This window comes from Lonchura striata, chromosome 2 (assembly GCF_050655825.1).
Source record: "Lonchura striata isolate lonStrDom1 chromosome 2, ASM5065582v1, whole genome shotgun sequence".
Taxonomy (NCBI): domain Eukaryota; kingdom Metazoa; phylum Chordata; class Aves; order Passeriformes; family Estrildidae; genus Lonchura; species Lonchura striata.
This window is the reverse complement of record NC_140704.1, coordinates 92,974,725-92,998,225: the sequence shown is the minus strand read 5'-3', so window position 1 is coordinate 92,998,225 and position 23,501 is coordinate 92,974,725. Positions and strand designations below refer to the sequence as shown.

General features: G+C 40.5%; 1 protein-coding gene across 29 annotated transcripts in view; it reads right to left on the bottom strand.

The window, feature by feature from the left end:
* The window catches only part of LOC110469722 (poly(rC)-binding protein 3), a 497,474-nt gene that overhangs the window by 129,174 nt on the left and 344,799 nt on the right, over window positions 1–23,501 (bottom strand). For 6 of the 29 annotated variants that reach the window (XM_085573689.1, XM_085573684.1, XM_021528751.4 and 3 more), the window contains exon 1: window positions 8,902–8,953. The exons of 13 other annotated variants lie outside the window; for them this stretch is intronic. The gene's annotated coding sequence lies outside the window, so the exon portion shown is untranslated. 10 more of the 29 variants (XM_085573690.1, XM_085573685.1, XM_021528752.4 and 7 more) reach the window with 5 other exon arrangements.

Here is a 23,501-nt window from a genome sequence, read left to right as displayed (position 1 = left end):
TCAAGTATACACCCTGTTCATTGGCTTTACCCAGAGTGCTGAGGCTCATTAGGCAGATTATCAGTTTTCTGCAAGAGATGTCTGCACAGTTTTCAAATTTTGACTAATAATCTCTTGAAATAAGGTTTGCAGCAGAAGACATGCTGAGCCAAAATCATCACTAGACTGAGTCGGTGCTAATGTGATTTTTTAAAAAGTCTTTGCCCTTAGCTTTAGAAATATTTGCAGGTTTTATTTTGTGGCTATTCCCAACCCCCAAAACACTGCAATTATTATTAGGGAAATAAAAGTACCAATCCAAAACAATTTAAACTGATACATTTCTGTGGTTATTCCAAGCAACAAAGGTTCTCAAACTTTTTTTGAAAAGCACTAGTAACAGTGAAAATCAGTTTCCTTTTAAACTAGGGCAAACATAAGCCCACATCTTGCCCCATCTGCCCACATTCTAGAAACAAAAGCATGCAAAAAATTTCATGTAGTAAAAACCTGGGGAAGTTGTAGTTAAAGATTCCAGTTAATTTTTTTCAATTGAGTAAGAATTAATATCTTTGAAATCAACACAACCAAGAAAAGACTGTGCAAAACTCTTCATAATATAATCCCCTCATGTAATAAAATGTAAGTGTCTGAAAAATGTGAATTGCATTAGGAGCATAGGAACTAGAAATTAAACTGCTTTAAGGTGTATCTGCAATCTTTCAAGCTTGCCCAGCATATTTTAAATATATTATTATGAAATAAAATTATTTTCCTGGCAGCTCAGCTATATTCTCATTGAGAGAATCCCATTTTGATGTATTTTAAAGTATGATCATAGAGGCATACAGAGCTAAAATGTAGGTGACATTTTATTATTAGCCATAGGCAACCCTAGTTACGGCTACTTACATTTTCAATATACATGTGATCTGCTTTTAACTTTATTGACTAATAATAATAATAATATTCACTGGAGACTGGGTCATTCATGTCTAGGGACAGGAAATCAGAAAGGTCACAAGGTAAAAGAAAACTCCATTTTCATAGGAAATGTAATGCATTTCTCCTAGGGGAATTCATGTTGCTTTAGAAAGGTTTAGCCATATATTGGTGGGCTCTTTAAACCTGAGCCAAGTAAAAGCCCACCCATCTCTGCAGAATAATCTGTGTTTAATAAAAGCAGTAAAATACATTCCTGTGTAAAATAGATTCCTGTACACTTTTTTTGTAAAGCCTCTCTTGCATTTTATTGCAAGCAGCTCAGTAACTCCACACACTCACTCAAAGCATGATTGGGGTTGTTTCTTAACCAGCGGTATAACAGGCAAGGAAAGGTCACGGTGCTGGGAGATTTATTTTCAGATGATAAACAGGATTAAAAGTGAATAGGTCCTGGTTAGCAGAGCACCCTAAAAGGAAACCCAGGAATGGTAAGTCACAGCCCAAAGTCCAAATTGTGTGTCAGCAATGTCCTGCTAGCAAATCAAGAAGTAACTACCAACAAAATTGGATATATACATGCGGATATATACATATGTATATGTAATCCACCACAAGTGATGTTCATACAATAGCCCAGTCAAAAACCAAAGTAAACAAAGAGAGCCCTGTAGCTAAGGATACCATTGACAAAAAAAAGGGTAATAACAGAAAATACAGAAATATCAAGATAGGTCACTTTAATGAACGTACTTCTGCCTTTTATTATCTTTTCATTGAAACATGAAACCAGGAAGAGAGGAAGGATGGTTCTGAAAAATCAGAAAGTCTCATCCAAGCACAATAAAGTATGTTCACACAGTTACAAGAAGCTTTTTTAACCCACTGGCTAGGAGGGGTATCACTCATCAGCTGGAATTCAGCAACTGGCCATGGATGTGATCCTACTTGGCAGCAATATGGAACAAAAGAGGTGAGCCACTATTACACTCAGTCATGACAGCCTTAATAGGGCAGAGGGAAGCAATTCGCATTTCCAGTGTTTAAGCTGATGCATTCTGCTCCACAGGCAGGAACAGGAACAGGTATCCCTGAAATTACTGAGTCACAGCTCAAGATCAGTGCCTTCTAAAAGCATGTTTTTCAAGATATAGGGGAAATTACTCAGAAGCACAAATTAGCTACCAATAACAGGATGAATACCATGACATCACATATTAAGTTATAAGAGGACATGCCAACAGATTAATTGGTACTGAAGCTCCTAGAGATATACTGGCAATTAAGGTTCCTGTAAGCAAACAGGAGGCCAACAGCAACACTGGTTGGAAGTGTGGGAAAGCCACACCCAGCACGTGATGGTTGCCTCCAAGCAGACATTTCCAAGAGCAGCCCCATTTCTGTCAGGACTGGGGGCTGCTTGAGCATCTGCTCTAGTCAATGGAAAAATAACACCTCTAGGAGGCTCCACCATCATGGCTCATGCTGGAGTCTTTTGTCAGAAAAGTATCATTCCTACACAAAAAAGAGAAGCTTTCAAAATTTAAGCACTATTTTAAAACACAGGATCAGATTCCAAGAATCTTACTTATCTGACATTAGAAACACTGAAGGGACATTGGACTTTGTTACAAGCCAGTTTCAATAGCACTTATAATTTTTATTCAGCTTCCTCCACCCCACCCCAGTCACTGTGGGATGCTCACAGTAAATTAACAGTGACAGCCTCTTCAATACCTAGCAGGCATCTCTACTTGTGCACTGTGAATGCTGATGGGGGAAGGAGGAACGGGGAAATAAAGTGCATCTCTCTCTTGTGTCTGCTCAGAACCTTTGTTCTTCACAGAGAAATCTAACAGTGTAACTTTTGATATTCCCTACTACTCAATCAAAATCCACCTATCTAAACTTCTCTGAATTAAAAGGACTTGGAACTCCAAAGATGATTCTCATCACTGTGAATGAATAGTATAAACTTGTCTAGGGGAACAAAGGTAGAACTCTCATGTCTTCGTATCTTCAGGAGCAAAACATTTTATTTGAATTTACTCTCACAGGTATAGCACACACTCATAAAGAAAGAAGACAGGTTTTTTTGATCACTTTGATCATATGTAAGGAAACCTCCACCAGATCCATGTAGATCAGTATTTAATCCAGTACTATATGGTAATTATTGAGCCTATACAGTAATTATTTAGTGGATTTGCAGCATTTACAAAGGTTGCATTAGCCCCCAATGTTTCACCGCCTTTTCATGTAAAATCTCTGTGGTAATTCTATAGAATGTTTAATATTACAATACAGCCAGCAATCTTCTGTTTGCTCTTCTGGGTATCTACCAACTACTGGCACATAGCTAGAACTATGCTAATGAGATCACCAAGGTATGCACACAGTTTCGTTGACTGAGTCAAATCACAGAAAATCATCTTATGGTCTTCAAGTCTCAGATTCTGTCCTTCCAGTCATTTAGGCTCAAATGCTGAATAGAGGCTTTATAGGCCACTGACAAGAAAATATATGCAAACAGGGATAAAGGCAATAGACCATCATAAATACAGGACTAGATGGTGTGACATTGCACCAAATACTTCATCACCATGTAGATACACCCAAAAGTGTTCTTTTTTTTGGAGATGTAGCCCTCTTCACTTTTCTGTAGCATGCTCCGCATGTGGGACAATATGCTTCCCTTGTTGCCACTGAGACAATCAGACTGTTCAGATTTCATTTCATAAAATCCTGAGATCAGCAATAACATCTGTATTTGTTTAGCAACAAACATATACCTATTTGTACATAAAAGACAACAGAAGCCTTTTTCTGGACCTCCACATTCTCTGTGTGCAGCTGCCTAGACTCCCACTGCCATGCCTGGGACTGCTGCTCTGACACAGCCACCCCCATTTTCTAAAAGTTGGTTGAACATTCATAAAGCCCTGCTGTAAGCATCACAGTCAAGTCCTTGTGTTGATCTGTTTAATTTTAATGAAATCTAATTCTTTCTTTCTTATTACAGACATTTGCCTAAACTATTCTGTACAGTGTTTTCCTAAGTATTTTCACTACTTTTAAAAAAATTATTATTTGAAAGTATTTATCTTAAAATGTTTCGAAGATTAAAAAAAAACCCCAACAACAACAAAAAAACCAAAACATAACAAAAACCACAAAAAACCCCCAAAAACCAAACCCACCAAAAATCACACATTCAAGTTTATCTCCAGACCATTTTGTGCAAGTTTTCAGGTGTCACTGCAATAAATCCTACTAAGAAATATTGCAGCATCCTCCTCACAGAACTGTATCAAGCTATAGGCTGTCTAAGCAACTAGATTATGCCAAGAACAACAGGTATATTTATTAATTTTGCAAACCTGCTGCTTATTTTTTTTATACTGCTAGTCAGATCTTGCTACTGATGCCCACATCCCCCATAGGAGGAAAGTCTGCTGAGGTCACTGGCTGAGTCTTGACAGTGTTAATTGCTGCTTAATGACTCCCAGCAGTGTTGAGATACTATGGCCAAGCACAGACTTCTGAGGAGGTGCACAGAGAAAGAAACTTCATCCAACTCAAAATGACCATTATAGCTTTGGGGAAAACAAGGTTTGATCCAAATGGGAGCCAGAATCAGAGAAGCAGAATTAAAAAACCCAACAAACTAACTCCCTTGAGGGAAGAGATCAATTCATGTTGGTTTGCAAACTTTTTTTTGGACATGTAGGTAACAGCCCTTGATATTTTAAATAACAATGACTTTCTATGCTAATTGTTTTTTGTGTCTCTGTGCTGAGGGCTTTCAGGGCTCAGAAGGCAAGTCAAAATGCTGAACAGCATGTGTGTACACAAGATGACAGCCTCTGGCAGGGGACACAAAGGCTTCAGAATACGGGTGAGCACAGCAAAGGGCCACCCATGTGCATAGGGGGTGAAGGGCTGTCTGCTAGAAATCTGGCAGACTGCTCAAAAGGGATTTTGTTAGCCTGAACTTCTGTGCCTCACTGATAGATATTAACATACAATTGCTCTTGCTGAATATCTCCATGGCCACTTCAAGGATGCTTGCATGTATTATTATCTACCTCTTCCCTCTCACCAGCTGATGGGCACTACACCTCTAGGAGTAAAAACACACACCCTTAAGACCAAGTAGATGTCTGTTACAAAGATTTTCTGCTTGATTTTAATCCAAAACAGCTGGCATTGAGCTGCTGTTTTTTAATTAAAACCTCCTTTGCTGAGTTGTTTTTGTCTTGTAGAGCATCTATCAATCAGGAGGAGTCACCGTAGGATGCACTCAGTGGCAGCCGGCTATTTCATCCCTCCCCCCTAGCCCAGACACTGACTTTTTCCTTCTTCCTCCCCTCCCCAACTTCATTAACTAAATGCACTGAATAAACCTTAACATCCCAGCTAAATCCTATTGGCCCTGGATTTGCTGCTTAATGCTAAAACCCAAGCGACCCATTTTTCTCCTGTTGATACTTCTATTGCTGATGGCAGCCAGCAGAGAAAAATACCCAACTATAAACTATTTTCACGTAAGGAACAAAATCAGAAGCATTCATCATTCACTCTTTCTGCTGCTGCTCACAAACTTTATGTAAGCTTTACGTGACGTGTCAAAGCGTCCCTTGCTTTTGTGCTTCACAGGCAGCACAGTGAGCCTGTTGCTTAGCAAATGATTACAACAGAGTGCATCTGTTATTAAAAGTGCAACTAGGTCTCTTTTAAAGGAAAATGATCTGGCAAAGTCTATGAAAATTAATTTCTTTGCATTCTACAATCCCCAATCATGATGTTTTTATAAACATCAGAAGATGAAGATCCCACTAACTGAAAATCTTGGGAAGCGAATAACAAAGAGAGTAAAAATCTTCAGTGCTACAGAATTATTTTGGTTGCTATCCTTAAGTTTTGTTTTGAACTCTACGTTTGTCTTCCCAATTTCACATATGCCACAAAAAAGGCTAAAGATTATTCACTGTGCCCTTGTGCTGCACTCCAGTTATAATTACTGCTTGTTATCTGCCCTCAGCTCAGCTGCCCAATGCTTCCTCTTTGGTCCATGATGACAAACAGGTTCCTCAATGGTTCTTCCCAGCTCCTGACTCACTCTTTCCAAAGCACCCAAACTGGGTCATCCATCCAGCTGCAAAGCCTCCCTGTGGTAGCATTGAGACCTTTGGCTGCTGGTGTCATCCTCCTGCCTTTACTGCTTGCTCCACCAGACCTCTGATCTCCCTTCCACCTTATAAACATGTCACCATGACCATTATGTGTTTTGCCACAACATCTGACACTCCAAAACCCTTGCTCCCACAAATACCTCACAAATACCTCTTTTGCACTTCTGCCACACACATCTGTGGCTGTAGTCACGTCCCCCATTAGGTCTGCAAGCTGCTGCACAACTTTTGTCTGCAGTGATGCACCCTTGCCCTGCTGCAGGGTCCCTCTGGAATTGTCCCTGCCCAACAGACTTGGACCCAGGCTCCCAGCACTCCTAAGCAGGAGGGCCACGTCACCCTCGGCTTCTCCAATTTATGTCCTTCTGTCTGGGTACTGAGCACGAAGGATGTGAACCCCTGTGCTTTCACCAGGACAGCCTCTTGCCCTGGGATGGATCTATGGAAAGCAGCTTCACGTGCAGAAAACCGAGTACTTTCCCTCATGGCTTGCAAAAGTCGCTCATCGCATTTTCAGTTATCTGTCAGAGTGGCTATTCCAGCTTGCACTCGGGTATCCAACCAACACAGCAGTCTTCGGATTTGACTTATATTTTTAATACCACATTTCACTTGACTTTATTATCAGACCTCAGTCTCCTACAATACCGAGCTGGCTTCTGAGAAGTGCTGCATCCTGAACTGCCTATCCCATAGACACCCAATCCTTTGCCCAGCAAATTCCCGCAGCATTCAGAGACAGCAAAGGCTGAAAAGGAACAAGGAGCCTGGGCAGTTGGTGAAAATGCAGCCATGCTGAATAAAAAATGTATTTATAAAGAACCTAAAAGCAAATGCAATCTAGCACTGAAGATACATGGCACAGGTTATGATTATTAGTACGCTATCTGGTACGAGAAGCCTTTCAAATAAAAACACTTTCTTACTGACCGTGCACTCGCGTTAATGTATTTCTTACCAATACCATTAATGGAGCATTCATCATGTTTCTTGCTTCTCTGAAGTAATAAGAGAAATAGATGGAACCATGTAAGAATAAAATTAAATATATCCATGACGCTACACGTTATCATACTGCACACACTCTACAAATGTGTTTTAATAGGGTCCTTGAAGGAAGTAATGGCAACTGACTTCAATACTACAGAAATATTCAAACCAGCATGAATTGGAAGGCAGGAGAGATAAGGAATATAACCCGTAAAACAAATACTTATATTCTTGAGGACTTGTTTTTTGCAGCAAGGACACAGATGAGAGAAAGACAGAAGGCAAGGTCTTCTGTAAGAAACCAGCCATTCCAGACTAAAGAAAGTAAAAATATTTTTGTTTGCCTGATTATAGATAAGGATGATATGGAGCAATATCCACATGATTCATCAAGGTTTTCCCTTGCCTTGAAGTGAGTAGTGAGTAGCATACTAGATAGAGGACATATTTCTTAAGAGGTTTATGAGGAAGCAAACCTCAGCTTTTCTGTTTATTTTTATGAACTCTTGACGGATTTCAGCATGGCCAATTCCTGGACTCAGATTTGAACCATTCTCAGGGATAGTTTATGAACTTTGCACCAGGAATCTTTTTAGGGATAAGCAATGGACAAATGGACTACCAGCTGCTCAACTCCATTTTCTACTATTGTTCTACTTCTAGAACCATATACAAAAGAAACAAACAAGACCTACAGCCAGACAGGATGGTGCGCACACGTCTAACAGATATTTATTTTTAACAATTTTAACTAATTATTTATTTTTAACACTTGAAAGTAGACATGCAAAGGAACTGCCAGTTATGACTGCATTTTGTTGCCTGTAATTTATGCCTGATCTGTTAAAATATGTTTAGGCAATGTGCATTAACTGAATGTTTATTTTTCCAGTAGCCCTAGGAATGTTATCAGAAACAAATACTAGCTTGTACACTAAACATAACCATGTCCACTATCAGGACATTCTAACAGACGCATAAATTACATTAAAACATCATTTTAGGTGCACAGGAACAATTTTTCTTTCATCTTCAAAAATAATAATATGAATAACCATAGTAATGAACTACGAAGCCCAGACTCCTCTATTACTACTGGTAATTTAAAACTACTGTATATTTTTGAACTTTTCTTTAGGAAAAACACACTTCCAAGTTCACTTTTCCCTTGCTGCACAACTCGCTAAGCGACGACCCGGTTGTTTACACAGCAACTTAAAAACAACAGCAAGAAAACCCTCCAGAAACAGTACCACGTGAACGAAAGGTGATAACGTCCAATGCCAACACAAATTTCAAAATATGGGACAATATTCCAAATTGGTTGCTTCTGACAGCGATGCTGGCTTACAGCACGTCAGAAACTTACTAACCTCTGCCTTCCTAGTCCCTCCGCAACCCCGGTGATCTTCCTCGGCCTCTCGGCGCGTCACGTTGAAGTTGCAGGAAAGCATGAACCGGGGCACACGGACACACACCGAGCGGGCTCCGATGGTGCTACCGCCTTCGAGCGCCGCAGCCCCGGCTCAGGCGGGGTTACTCACCCGGGGGAAGCCCACACGTCCCGACTGACAGTCCCTCGGCGCGGCTCACTCGTGCGCCGGATAAACCAGCCCCATCTCCGCACGGAGCACTCCTCCCGCAACTTGTTGGGCTCGGGCCGTACCGCTGGAGTTTTCCCGTCCCGGCCGGCAGGCTCCCCGCGGGCCGGCCCGCTCGGCCCCCGCCGCCGCCGCACACAAAGAGCCCCGCGCCCGCCCAGCCCAGCCCGCGGCCCCGCGGCGCCGGCACCCACCTGCGGAGCCGCTCCGCTCCCGCCTTCCCGGGCGCTTCCCGCCTTCCCGGGCGCCGCTCCCGCCTTCCCGGGCGCTTCCCGCCTTCCCGGGCGCCTTCCCGCCTTCCCGGGCGCCGCTCCCGCCGCGCCGCCCTGCGCGGACAGATGGCCGGCAGCCCGCGCAGCCCTCCGCTCTGCCGGAGCGAGGCAAAGCCCGTTTGTTTTGTTTTGTTTTCTTCCTCTTTCCTCCCTTCTCCCTGTTTTATCCTCTCTTCCTCCCTTGGCTTAGACCCTGGCAGCTCAGCACAAGTATGCTCACAACACCCCCTCCACCAGTCACTTCAATTAGTGCCACACGAGAGGAGCTTCTGCCCAAAATCTGCTTAAGAAAGGGCCAGAGGGCAGGGCAATCGCCTTTGCTCAACAATGACCAGAAGCTGCTATAAATATCCAAACAAAAGCACTGACAAGGCCAGGAATGTCATATCCTAATGTGATAAAAATTGTAAATATCCGATGTATACCAGAAACACAAAGCAAGAAAATTAGGTTGTTTTTTTATAAAAGAGACAAAGATTAAAAGCAGTCACCACCTCCTTACCCTCTCCCCCATATACGTGACCTTGTAGTATGTTATCAAAGTTGTGTATTTTTGGGTGCCAAGCTATTATGTTTTCGAGGTCCAGAGCAGCTCGTTCACAATCCCTTTGTGACAGCTGCTCGCTAATATTTATAGGTACCCGAGTTTGTGCACCTTATATAACCAAGTCGACTGACCAGGGCTGGGCAGAGGTAGACTCCAACCCCACATATCTGGTGCTTCATACAAATAGTACAGGCGGTGGCTTACCTTGTTAATTAAAACATTAACAGAAGTTCCCAATACACCAATAAGTAAAGCAATATATTAATACAGTACAGACAGGGGTGCATTTATATGAAGACTGAAGGATTTAATGTAATTTGATTTAGACACATTTTACACTAGCATTATTCCAGTGCTGTGAGTGAGGAGAAACTACAGCCTGAGGTTTCTAACTATACATTGAATTACAGTTGAAAACTAACAAAAAACAAAAAAACAAACAAACAACAAAACTCACAAAAAGCCAGCACATCCTTGATCAAGCACAACAGCCCCTGGTCCTTGGGCTTGTGCATCAGTTCACAAATGTCCAGTTCACACTGTGTAAGTAGCTGGATGCCACTGGTTCTAGCATGGGGAGGGCAGAGTGAGAGAAGGGAGTGGTTTCAGTCCCACAAGATTGCATGTAAACTCTCCAGTGCCTTCGAAATAGTAATTTCCAGTCTGTTGATGGATGACAGCAGCTAGGTTCATCTGAGGGGAAGCCAATAGCCACTGTCACCTAATTCCCTCCCCAGACATTCAAGAATGTAATCATTACAAAGGGAGGGTGCTCAGCTCATGTCCAAGTCTTGTGCCTCAATGTTTATGTACAAATCTGTGTAAAAGTAGTTAATCCTTTTGACCAACTGCATGCTCTTTTAGAACCGAGATAAAGGCCATCTGAAATTAACCCTGTATTTCCTCTCTTGGGTTTCCATCAACTCAAAAATCAACTTCTCTTCTACTACAAATACATGCTACTTTTTCCATTTCATTCCCATGTCCTCTTCTGATCACACTTGTTTGTCATGCTGCAGTGAACACTGCTTTCTCAAACTAAACCAATTCACATACAGACTTATTCTCAAAGCACCTTTATCTACAAAGGATGGTCACAGAGTTTTTGTTGCTTTATTAATTCCCTGAATTAATGTGCCCAAAGTAACGAAGAGTGTACTTTTAGAAGATCACTTGATTTAAAAGAGAGAATATTTAAGTGAAGCTCATACAAAACCCTAGTCCAAAAATCTCATATGCAGGCTTGCAAGAACAAAACTGCCCACAAGATTTGCAGACTTCCTAGATTCAGCAGAGAAATATTTTTTTTTATTTCAACAAAGAGTTGTGAGTAACCCCGAGTGCACAGATGCAAAACAACAACATCAACAAGAACACAGACTGAGCATTGTTGGGCTAAAGCTGCCAGCCCATGGGCTGACAAAGCCCTCCCTGATGATGGGGGACAGGGAAGCAGAGGTCCTCACTCTGGCACAGGCATGCTGTAGGTCTGTGCAGCCCAGCACAGCGGCCAGGGTAATGGAAGTACATCCAGCTGAATTTCCAAGGTGTTCTGTGTAATATGGCTAATTAACCCTGCCAGTTCCACTGGCTGGTCTTTACACAGGCTCCTGCCTCTATTTCAGTCAGGGCCAACTGAGTGAGTTGGCCACAGCAGCAGTAGAATTATATGTTGCATTGCAAAAGAGTGGACAGGAGTTTTGCTGAAGGAATAAAAAACCCCCGACATAATCCTTAACAACAAAAACCCCTCCAGGTAAGCAGGAAAAAGATTTTTAGAATAATAAGCTTACTTGGCAAAAACATGAGCAATGACTTAAATAACTGCATAGTTGTGACTGAATAAGAAGACAGCAAAAATAAATCACTAATGGAGTGAAATGCAAGGCTGTGTGCATGGTATAAAAATTTAGCCAGTCAGGCAGATGAACAAATTGGTGGAACTGAGTTACTGATGTTAGAAGTGACAGAAGAATATCCTTGTCTCTGAATTCTGGGCAAGTTTTGTATCTTTAGTTTTTGTAGGTGTCATTCCCAAGTTCAAAGAGGAGAAATAAAAAGGGTTATAAAAATAAAAAATTCAGAAAAATTTTTCCTTTCACCAAAAGACTCTGTATTGATCTGTCTTGATCTGCTCCCCTTCATTTTACATGCTGCTTTCTTACACCAGATTTTCCAGCCTATGGATAGAAATGGTGGAGGAATCTTGCAATCTCCCTTAAGGACCGAATGAAAATGTAACATAAGAAAAACTGCATGTATGGATATATGCCTCACAAAGGGATATTCAGAAGGGCTGTCTTTGCAAGTGTGAAAGTATTCCAAATGCCATTTGCTTTTCAAAACAAAATGCTCCATTTGATGATAAATCTAAGAGACAGATGACAGAAATCTCCCTGACTGAGCAATGTCCCAAAACTAAAATGTACAAAGACACTATTTAGTTTATGAACAATCTAATGAATGTTTGCTATTTTAAACTGTTGTAAAATATTCTACTGACAAAGCACTCATTTTATAGAGGATTATGCATTACCTGGAAGTGCTTTAAGTTAACTCGTTATAAAAATAGAAACCTGGATCAGATATATTGGGTCCTTGCATTTGACATAATTTTCTGGAGAAGGAAACCTGTGTACAGAAAGCTATCCCCAAGCACTGGTTGAAGTTTTCCCTTAAATACTGTTTTATTTGATAAGTGAAAACTGACAACACCAGCAAATCATCTAGTATTAGTGTTCTTTTCTTTTACATGTTCCTGCCCTTGGACAAAAAATAATAATGGGTTATGCTATTCCTTTGCCTGAATAAAATGTTGCAGTTCCGGAGATAAAGACGTATTGAGCTGAGCAATTAAATAGCTAAATAAATGAATCAGCAGAGCAGAAGTGACAGATTTAATTACTGCTTAGAGCTAAGAAGGGGAACTAATTATGGGGTTCATGAACCTCATGCCATTCTTTTCCTTAAGCATGTGCTTCTATTCTTTTGGATCAAATTCTGCAAATGCGGTAGCACCATGCACTAGATTAAAAAAAAAAAAAAAAAAAAGAGAAAGAAAGGCACAAAAAGCTGTCCAAAATTTGGAAATAAAGTCTAATCTTTGAAGAAAGAATAGTCAATACTCTGTTCTAAAAGCCTATGTTCATTTGACTCCATACTATAAGTTACAAGAGCTTGCTTTCAAATAGATAAACACTAAAAATTTGCTTCTCCAAAAAATGAAAGCACAATCAAGTTCACTAGATATGAATAAACCAAAGATTGCAACAGAAAGCTGCAGCAAGTGAACCATAAAGCATGTAGCTCTATTGAGTGGTTAGGAGCCCTGCGCATCAGAAAGTATCTGTCGCTAGGAAGCCTGAGAAAGCTTTTGGTCCTACTACCTGTCTCCTGATTTGGTCAGCCCACCACACCAAGCATATATCTCAGAAAGATGCTTTTGTGGCCACCAACTACATAAAACATTAGCAGTGGAGAAAACCTGCTCCTTGGTTTCTGCCTTTTGTCTCATTTCTCTAGGTTGCATTTTACCATTCTAATTTTATTCTTGTTTGATAAAACTATCAATGCCACTTATGTGAGCTTCACATTAAACTCATGATCCTAGTGGTATACTCCCCTAAATATAGAATTATTTTCTTTATTAATGGGAGGGAGAAAGGGGATAAAAGCCCACATATACAGCATTTGAATCACATCATTCAATTAATTGAATAATTCTGGTTTGCATCTATCTTGTACAGATAAAGAGAGACAGGTATCATTTCAGGGGAAAAAAGTGTCAAGTTGGGTTTTTAAAAATTAATTAGGGAAGGGAAGAGAGGTCTTTCATTCATAGCCAGTTGTTTTCTAAAATTATATTCTCATTATGATGTCTGTTTTAGCACAATTTTAAAAATCTAAACATTTGCCTCTTTTCCTACGAGTACTACAAAGAGAAAAATATCTCTGGACAGCTGACCTCATACACCATTGTGAAAAGAAAATCAGGCCTTTCACTCCACTGACTTCGAAAATTTTAAAATGCAGTATATGACGCAAACAATAAAACATCTTATGGCAAGGGAAGATCTAAATCTACCCCAGCAATAATTGTGATCTCCTTCCACACCATGAGTAATTTTCTCAGAATGAAAATAATTTTGTCCAAACCCAGAACAGTAGACTGATCCCTCGGAAGGCTCACTGAACAATCACAAATGCCATCATCATCCAAGATTACAACATCAGCTCTGCTTCGCTGAAATTCTGTCCTCTGAAGGCAGCCAAAACCAAGGTCTATTGTCTCAATAAAGTCCAAATGAACTCTATCTTCAAAATCAGTGTCTGGGTTTGTGTATCAAGGGCGACTGTATCTGCAGGAACCCAGGGGCACTGTACATACAAGATAAGATAAAACCAGATTTTTTTTTTTTTTAATGGAATTATGGTATAGGTCTATACAAGTGATATTCTTTGCCTGGAGTTGTCGTGCAGTTAGATCAGAATAAAATGCATTTTGTACCTAGACATACAGCAAAGCTGAGAGGAGCTGAACTTCCAAAAGAACACCATCTGAAACACTGGGTACAAGTTGCATTAACACTTGTACCATATGAATTTTACAGCATCAGATATCTATATTATTAAAGTGTGAGGTGTGTAGAATGTCACTAAGGTATCAGTGATCATGAACCTTGCAGAACACACACACACACACACACACACACACCTGATATCTCATAATAGAGGTATGATGATTGTATAAATAACCTCAGTAGAGCATGACGAGAATTAAAGGATGTTATGGGCAGGGCAGCTTGTCAGCAGATCTCCAAAGGACAATAGGAGAATGTGCACTCTTGGTGCACAACACTTCTAATCTCAGGAGGCAAAATCATCAGTATTTCACTAACAGTTCCCTGCCAGGCTCACATGGAAATAACCTTTTAAGTGTCAGAGGTGTCCCTCTCCAGAAAGGATACAATCAGTATTTGCCTGTGCATCCAGAAGCAGAGTCCCAAAGGAATACAGGGCATATAGGAATGGAAGCCACGCAGAAGTGAGCTCACCACCTGGGAAGAAAACTGACTATGAATCCACCATCATCTGCTCTCACTGCAAGGCAGTGCAAAAGAAATCCCTCATGGGGTACTTGGAAGTGGAGTAATGGTTAAGCTTAGACTGGAATCAAATTTGTAGTTGCTTTATTTATACCCTTTTTCTCTCAATCTTGCACTTGGATGTCTGCCCTTAGGTCTTGCTTAACATAATTTTGCAGTGTCTCACCACCCAGCCAGCCTGGCGAAGTGGAGAGACAAGATGAAACAGAGTGAAACCAGTAGATTATCAGTAGAAAACAAAGAAGGGTGCACAGAGTATCTTGAGACATGAATTTCTCTTCCAGCAGGGTCATAGAAGACCATAGCTGGCAAGTATTCCTTCCTATTTTTAAAGGGTCACTGGCTTGGGATGACTTTACTAGAAGGGAAAGGATTATCTCTAACAGCCATGAACTAATTTTTCTCCTGCATGCTGGCAAAGCAACACTCCACAGTTCTGGGTGAGCCCTGGGTTTTCAAACAGCCTCTCACTCTGTGTTTGGTTATTGCAGGAAAGGTAGCAGGTCATTTTTCACACGCATGGGAGTGTGCCATTTCATCAAATCTGCCCTTGGGAAGTTTGCTTGTGCTGATTTGCAAAAAAAAGTGACTAAGTATACCAGCAGGTGTACGAGAAGTTGTTAGTTGTCCAATACAAAGAAGAAATTACTGGTTTTTTATACTGTTTTTTTATAAAGTCCAAATAAAATTTATACAGTACTAATCTCAGACCTAAAAATATTTTAAAATCACCTACCATTTTCTTCTTTAAAATCTCAAAGAAGTACTCTTTTGGAGTGTCTTCATAATAGTTCATTGGAACAGCAAGTATCCAGTCTTCACTGGGGACTAATATAAAAACCAATCAAGCTCCTTGACAGTAATGACAACTGAAATAATGGGAGCCACTGTCCAACTAAAAAGCTAAAGTAAGCCTCCAGCCACAGTGCTCAAAGGGTTTTCACAAAGAAGGGCAAGGATCTGTGCATACAAATGTCAGAGCTTGCTGACTGTTGGAATAAGTTGCATCTGGGAAAATAACTGCAAATAACCAGAATTATGCCAGAAATAGGAAGAACCAGAAAGCCTGTGAACTGGCTAAAGTGCAGTCCCAGACTGAGCCTGAGCAAAACTCACAGAAAGTTTCTCTTCTTTCCTAGGGCATACTATACCAAAGAGGAAGAAGCCATAAGGAGAATGAAATAAGGACTGAGAAACTGATCCTCATGAGCCTCATAATACAATCATTGACTTAATAGAGATGAAAAAAAGGGGGTTTATAATATGTGGCAGTATGTTCACTGTGACACTTATGAACAATTATAAAAAGTAACTAATTAATTAAATTAAAAGCTATCTTGATTTCTGAAACAAGAGGAGCAGTTTCATTCAAAATTTCTGCCACTATGACAAACACTAGCTGCACCATGAGGGAATAGCACAAATCCAGAATGGACCAAGAGAACAATTCAAAAATTTAAAGGATGGTTCACTTCCATCTCTTGAGGTCTGAGGGCCAGTTTGAAGGAACAAAGCTTCAGGGCACAAAAATCAGTCAGACAGTTGTGGAAGAGACTTGGAAAGTTCCATGTACAATTTCTACTTTAGCTACCAAATTGGTAATGCCTGGAAATTCCATTGGTAGAAGGTATGGAAATTACCAAAATCTTCCAAACACAGGGAAGTTCAAAAGTCAAACCTGAACCTTTGTGATTCAAATCTCAAAAGCAGACAATGATGGCGGACCATCCATCCATCCATTCATCTTGAATGAAAATTGATTTTAATATTACACTGCTGAATTCACAAAGAACTTTGAGTAGAAAAAGAATAAACTGAGATAGTCAGAGATGGAGAATCAAACACTGATAAAGTCATCTGCATTTTGGAATGAGTAGCATGCTACACACTACATTGAGACCAAGGTCGCTCCCTGAATTTCTAAATATAAGCAATGCCATGATTATTCCTCATTTAAAATATTCCTCACTATAAACATTCGAGATGCCTTTTATTCTAGAGCCAGCACAAGACTTTTCAACAGCTCAGACAAAACTGACAGTCAATCCTCCTAAAATAACAGATGGGACAGGGCCACCCCTGCCTGCCACAGAGAAGTGAGGAATTGCAATGGAGAGATCTAGAGGATTCATGCTGTTAATCTGGCTGCCTCCAGGGATTGATAGCAGTCAGCTATCACAGCTGCTGGCACTGGGCATTCTACCAGTAGTTTCCACTCCTACTTTAGGGGCAGCAGTTCTTTCGGACAACCTGTTTTTCCCTGTCCTAATATGGACAAAATTAGGGTAGACAGATGTTAAGGAATGTGTGCTTTGTCTTTCCAGGAGCCTGCCACTTTAGACAATTTCTGCTTTGCTTGTGCTCACAGCCAGTCCAGTTTGCTGCTGAAAGCTGAAAACTCCATGCTTCTTCTGCATTCTCAGAAGATTCAGCAAAACTTATGTTCACTGGTTTTATAATGCTTCTGAGAGCCAGGGGCTTTGACCCTCATATGAAATCCACCTTGTGTCAGTCTTAATCCCATCTCAAGAGTCATCAGGATAAAATTATGCTCAAAAAGGCAAATAGTTAATCTCTGATGAGTAAGAATTTTAACATGCTGTCCATATTGTGCTCTTCAAGTTCGTTATAAAAGTGAAATTGCAGTGAAATTCTTGATGTAAAAAGCTACTGTGAGATATTTCAATATGCTGGGGCAACCTAAGAATTATCAGTGTGTCAGGGTAGAGCATGACTAGTTTGATCAGGAAACTATTGTAGAGAGCTGTAGCGTAAATTATAGATGTAAAATCAGAAGCAGCTTTGAAATGTGTATTGGCAGTTGTTCCTTTTACAGGAACATTGGACCATGTGTTGCATCAATATTAGTGATAACACTCAAATTTCAGTAAATATTAGTGTTTAAAGCTGAAGTTATTAAATCCTTATGGAGGTATATTTGCTGGAGCTTTTCTGAAAGATTATGCTGTAGAGTGGCAACAACAGAAAAAAAGAACAATAATTTTATTCAACATAAAATCATATGTTGCTACACCATAATGATTTTTTAATATCAAAACAAATATTCTAATTCTATTTTATTTTTTTAATATATTAAACTTTTCTAAGGAACAAATAATTCAGTGATGCCCAACAAATTGAGACCCATTCTATACCTGCATATTTCCACTATGCCCTCTTGAGATTCACTTTGTTTTTCAGTGCTTAGCTCCAAGAACATAAAATAATAGTCTTGTCCTACCTCACAGAGCTACTATTAGCATAGCCCATTTATATTCTATAGCATTACAGCATTATGGGAGAAAAATGGTTTCTATACGTACCATTTTATGCGCACATTTTCCACTGAACTTTTTTTAAAAAATCACAAAACCTAAATTTGTCTCTTGAACACTTTTTTTTAAAATTTTCTTTTCTAACTTCCATCACCTTGTTTTGCTGTGTACTGTGTTGTGTCTCCTGGTATAATCTTCTTGTTTCAGTCACGTTTCTGTGTTATCTAACTGTGATGAGGTTTCTTTCAATGCTTCTTTTCTCTACTGTTGCAGTCTTATTTCTCATATATTGCCAGCCTGTCTAGATTGAGAATAGTTAAACATTCTCAAACTTACTTGGGTCTTTGTATCTCTTTCCTTCTTACTCGGAGCCTTTTCTGGCCATTAACCACCCTGCTTTGTCTCCTGAAGGAATTGTCTCCCTTTATAGGGGCAAAGGAGAGCACTACACTCGCAAGCATTCATGGATGAGGAGACAGGGAAATCAGAAAGAGTGACTGATCAGAGAGCTTTTATTCAGGATTCATGAAGGCCTTTAGCAATGTGCAAAACACCTCAGAGATAACGAGTGCTTCAGGGTAGGGATTCTATCTGCCCAGAATAAAGGTTTCTCCAAATGCTCAGTGCAAAAAAGTTGCTAACCTTGCAGAGGCCTTCAAATTGCTACAGCCCAGGAGGCTTTACAGGTTAAATTTTACATCTTGAACTCAACTGGGAAACAAACTCAAAGCTGTTGCATGCAACACATGGTTTATGGGGTGATGTCAGCCCAGGTGCTGATGGCACACAGCTGCTTATTCCCTTGTCCTGTGCTGTGGGTTCTCAAGAAGTGTAAGACAAAACCAACCAGTGCTGTCATTTACCTTGATGTCAGTCATTTGGAAGACCTAGATCTGTCCTCAAAGATATAAATTAAAAGTCTCATTGTTAAGCCTAGTTATAAAAATGCTTACAACTGCAGATGCAACTTGGCATTTCAAATAAGAACTCGGAATCCAGCAGAACTTGTAGAGTAAAAATGGATATGTTATTTATACGTAGAATGATACTAGTTTTTGTATTACTTCCCTTTAAGGGGTGGTCAGGGCATTTCTAAGGTTTGATAATTGCTCAGTTCCAAAAGGTAAGGTATCTTCTCCCTGCAAATCTGGAGAAATGTTAAAGTTGTCAATACATTGCTGGAAGGCTTTACCTTAGAGGTAAGCCTCTAAACAGATCCAGCATTTTTGTGCAGAGCAGCTGCCTCTGGGAGAAATCAGCAACTCTCCTGGAGTGGCTCATGAGGAAAAGCTCACAGGACCCAGTCCTACAAAGGCACTGACATAATCTGGTACCATCACTGGCTTCTTCTGCAAGTGTGCAGTGCTGGGCCATTGCCAGAATATAGCCAGGAATCACATCTGTACACATCTGTTTGCAGGAGACAGATCCCACTGTTTGGAACCTGCTGATGAAACCTCACAGATGCTCAAGGATGAAATTTGCCTCTATTTAGGGGGTTCTGCTCACTATTCAAATCCCATAAAAGCAGGTGGAAACTTTACTGTTTCAGTCTTCCTCACTTCTGAGGCAGAACATGCATACACACATATGCATATATCCATTTAGACACTTTTACCTAAATGTGGGTACAAGTTTCAGAAAGCACAATTTCATAGTTTCAGAATATTTCTAGGACTCATCTCACTGAGTTGTAGAGCAAGCTGCACTGAAATTGTTGGCATTTGAGAAGGGATTATTTTGGTATGATCACTTTTTTATTTATTCGTGTAAGTTTTCCCAACTTGTTCTTTCTTCATTCTGCTCCTTTTTCTATTCATTTTTGCAAATGTTTTATCTTTTTCTTTTTTTTCCCATGGCTTGAATTTTATGAGCATTCCCTGTACGTTTCAGGGCCTTTTCCGATGAGGCACTAAAGAGAGAGAAAACAATTCAGAAAAAGAGCAGTAAAATAAATTAAGAACTCTAATGACATAAAATCATAGAATGGGTTGAAAGAGCCTTGAAGACCATCTGATTCCAAAACTCCTGCTGTGGGTTGGGCCACCTTTCAGTAAACTGGGTTCTTCAGAGCTTGATCCAACTTGTTTTTAAACATGTCCATGGATGGAGCATCCACAACTTCTCTGGGCAACCTGCTCTAGTGCCTCACCACTACTACCACACACCACCCTGACAGTAGAGAATTTTTTCCTTATAGCTAATCTAAATCTACCCTCTTTCAGTTAATGTCAGGTCATTTTGGAGGTAAAGGCAGGAAATGTGAAAAGAGAAACGCCCAGAGTTCTGATTTTTTCTACGCTGTTTCAATACACAGCACAGTAATTGTGATTATTAGAAATTCTTCTGAAAGTGGAAGTTTCCCAATCAGAAAACTCTGGAAAGTTAAATTTAGTAAGTCCAGCCAAAAACTTACTTTGAAGAGCATGTTTCCAAAGGCATAAAACTAATAATAAAATATTTTTAAGCACTTCCAAAACAGAAAGTCTGCCAGAATATCTGTAGGGCTGATAAGCAACTTGGATATGAAAGGGGAACCCAAATGAGATCAGACTCTACCTCAGAAAAGTGAAAAGAATTTATATAGGTGTAAAGAATACTATGGAATAGACTTTGGAGATTCCCAGGCTGAAACTTTCTTTACAGGGCACAACCGCCTTACTGGTTAGACAATAGAAAACACAGAGCAGAAAATTAAATGGTCACTCTTCACAATTCAAAGAGATTTCTAGTGTAGGGAAAGGTACTGTCCAGCATAGTCCTCAGTAATTTGGTTAAAGCTGAATAGTGAGGTGAGATTAAATCATACTAGATTACTCCATGTAGTAAAAGCCAGAGATGTCTGAAAAATTGCAAAATGATCTCAATTCTTTGTGATTGATGATAAAAGTGTGGACCAAGAATAATGCTGGTAAATGTTCAATCTGGAACTGAAAAAAAAAAAACGAGTCCTAATTATACATTGCGGGAATGCTGGGCTCCAGGATGGTTTGGATGGATGCAGACGAGAGATCTCTGAATGCTGCTCTTAGAATATCAGGTTTATTAGGGATGGTGAAAGGTCTTGCTTGGAGCTGCCAGACGCAGCACATGGCAAGGCTGAGGGAGTGGGGGAAGGGAGAGGCAAGGGGTAGAGGGAGACAAGAGGATGCTCTAGGAGAGGGTGGAAGTTCCAAGAGAGGGGAAGATCCAAGAAGGCGTCTGGCCCCTTGGAGACCCCTTATCAGGGGGCTTCAAGGTGGGCTGAAGCAAGACTTGGGCCAATGGGGTCACAGACACCTGATGTTTCAGGGGAGGGTTACAGGTGTGGGATGAACTGTACATTTTGGGAGATGAGATGGAACAGTCCATTTGACTTTTGGACCTATCTGTAGGTAAGGGCATTGTCCAGCCAGTAGGGGGGATTGTTTTCATCCTGGCTGTACTATTGTGAATCTTTTGCCAGCCCCAAGGGACTCACCTGAAGTAAAAATACCTAAACAAGGCTCTATGGATAAGTAAGATAATGAATGGTAAGGGATGGTATCTGTGTGAGGAATGATAAGTAGATTGGGATAAATGACATTTTTTCTTCTGTTATTAAAAACCCACAATCGATCCTGGTTTACATGATCACTCCTACAATATTTCCTAGCAGTAATGGCATACATTTCTGTAATTTCAATACACATACATTTCTGTAATTTCAATTTCCTACAATATTTCTTAGCAGTAATGACATACATTTCTGTATTTTCACCGTCCTTTTTCTTCAAAATATGAAGTATCCCAGGAATATTGTTTTAATCATTAAAGCAGCCATTTAAGTAACCAAATTCTGTTGGAATTAGCAGGTTGGAAGATGTCTTTGGAGCTCATCTGGACCTACCCAAACATGATTAGCTTTGAAGTTACATCTGAGTTCAAAGGTTGCTCAGGAGCTTGCACAGAGAGAGAGCTTCAGCTGATCTCCAAGAATGGAAATGCCAGAGTGTCTTCATACTTGTGCTAGTATTTCATACACATATATATACACATATACACACACAAGAAAGGAAAGATTTTTCTGATACTTAGATAAAATTTCCTATGTTGTGACTTGAGGCTGCTGCCTTTAGTTCTATGTGTTGCACTATCTATGTGTTGCACTATCTTATCTGTGTGTTGCCAACAGGCAGGTGAAAACAATTAGGCTCCCTCCTTATTCTCACCTTCAGACAGAAGAACACTTTTCCTGTCAGCTTCTCCATGTATGTAATGTGCTCTGGCCACCTGGTGCTCCAAGGGACTCGTTCCACTACGTCAATGTCCATCTTGTACAGGGGAATCCAAAACAGAACACAGTCCTCCAAGTAGTCTTACTAGTGCCAAACAGAGAGCAAAGAATCACTTTCCTCAGCTTGCTGGCTATTCTCTTGCTAGTAGAGCTTTGGATGGTGTTGACCTTCAGGATGCACTGCTGACTCACACTGGATTTTCTTTGTCTACTGGGACACACAGGACTTTTTATGCACTGCTGCTCTGGAGCCAGTTGGTGTCTGGCCTGTCGTGCTGCATGATCAGGAATTTGGATTGGCCTGTGTTGAACTTAAAAAAGTTTCTGCTAGATTTATAGTCCAGCTTGTTGAGAATGCTCTGAATGATAGCCCTGCACATTAATTGGCTCATTAATTGGTCCCCTAGTCAGGTGTCATCTGTGAGCTTGCTGAGGGCTTTATTTCATCCCACTGGATACATCTGCAGTGAAGGCACGAATGAATGAATATCCACACTAGTGATGGTTTCTGAAAGATGTTACTAGAAATCACTCATCAGTTGGACTTTTTAAAGTTGATCACAACTCTTGGAGTCTCATGATATGGCCAATGGTTCACCTTGTAGTCCACTGCTTAAGTCAATGCCTCACCAACTTGGCTGTAGGAATACCATGTAACAAGGCCTTGCAGAAGCCAAGATAAATAACCTCTTCTTTCATCCATCAAGCCAGCCATCTTCTCAGAGCAAGCACTCAGACTATTCAGCCACAGTTTGTGATTAGTGAATCCATGCTGTTCCAAATCACCTTTTTGTCCTCCATGTGATTGCACATGGTTTTCACAAGGGTTTCCTCCAAAATCCTTGTGGAAACTGAAGGGAGCTCTATCAGCAAATTGTTCCCCAGATCGGTGTCCATGCCCATACCCATGTAACACTTGCCAGCCTTCAGGGTCTTCTGATTCCTAGGGACCTTTTGAAGAAGATACAAAGCAGTCCTTGCAATGACCTCAGCTCCTTTTTTTCACATCACTGGATACACTCTCTCGTGTCCCAATGAACTTGCATATGTCTAGTTTGCTCACTTGGTCACTAATGCGATATTACCAGATTCTGCCCGGGAGGTACAGGGACAGAAGTGGCCATGAAAGACCAAGGAGAAGATGCTGAGTTGCTCTGCCTTTTATGTTTGCTTCAACTCTGCTTCCTTGCTTCATAGCCCCTCATCTTCCTTAGACCTCCTTTTGATTCTACTTCTAGAAATTCTTCTTGTTGCCATTTCCATTCCTCGCCAATTTCAAATACAGCTGAGTTCTGACTTTCGTAATTCCCTGCCTACAGGACTGACAACACTCTGCTCCT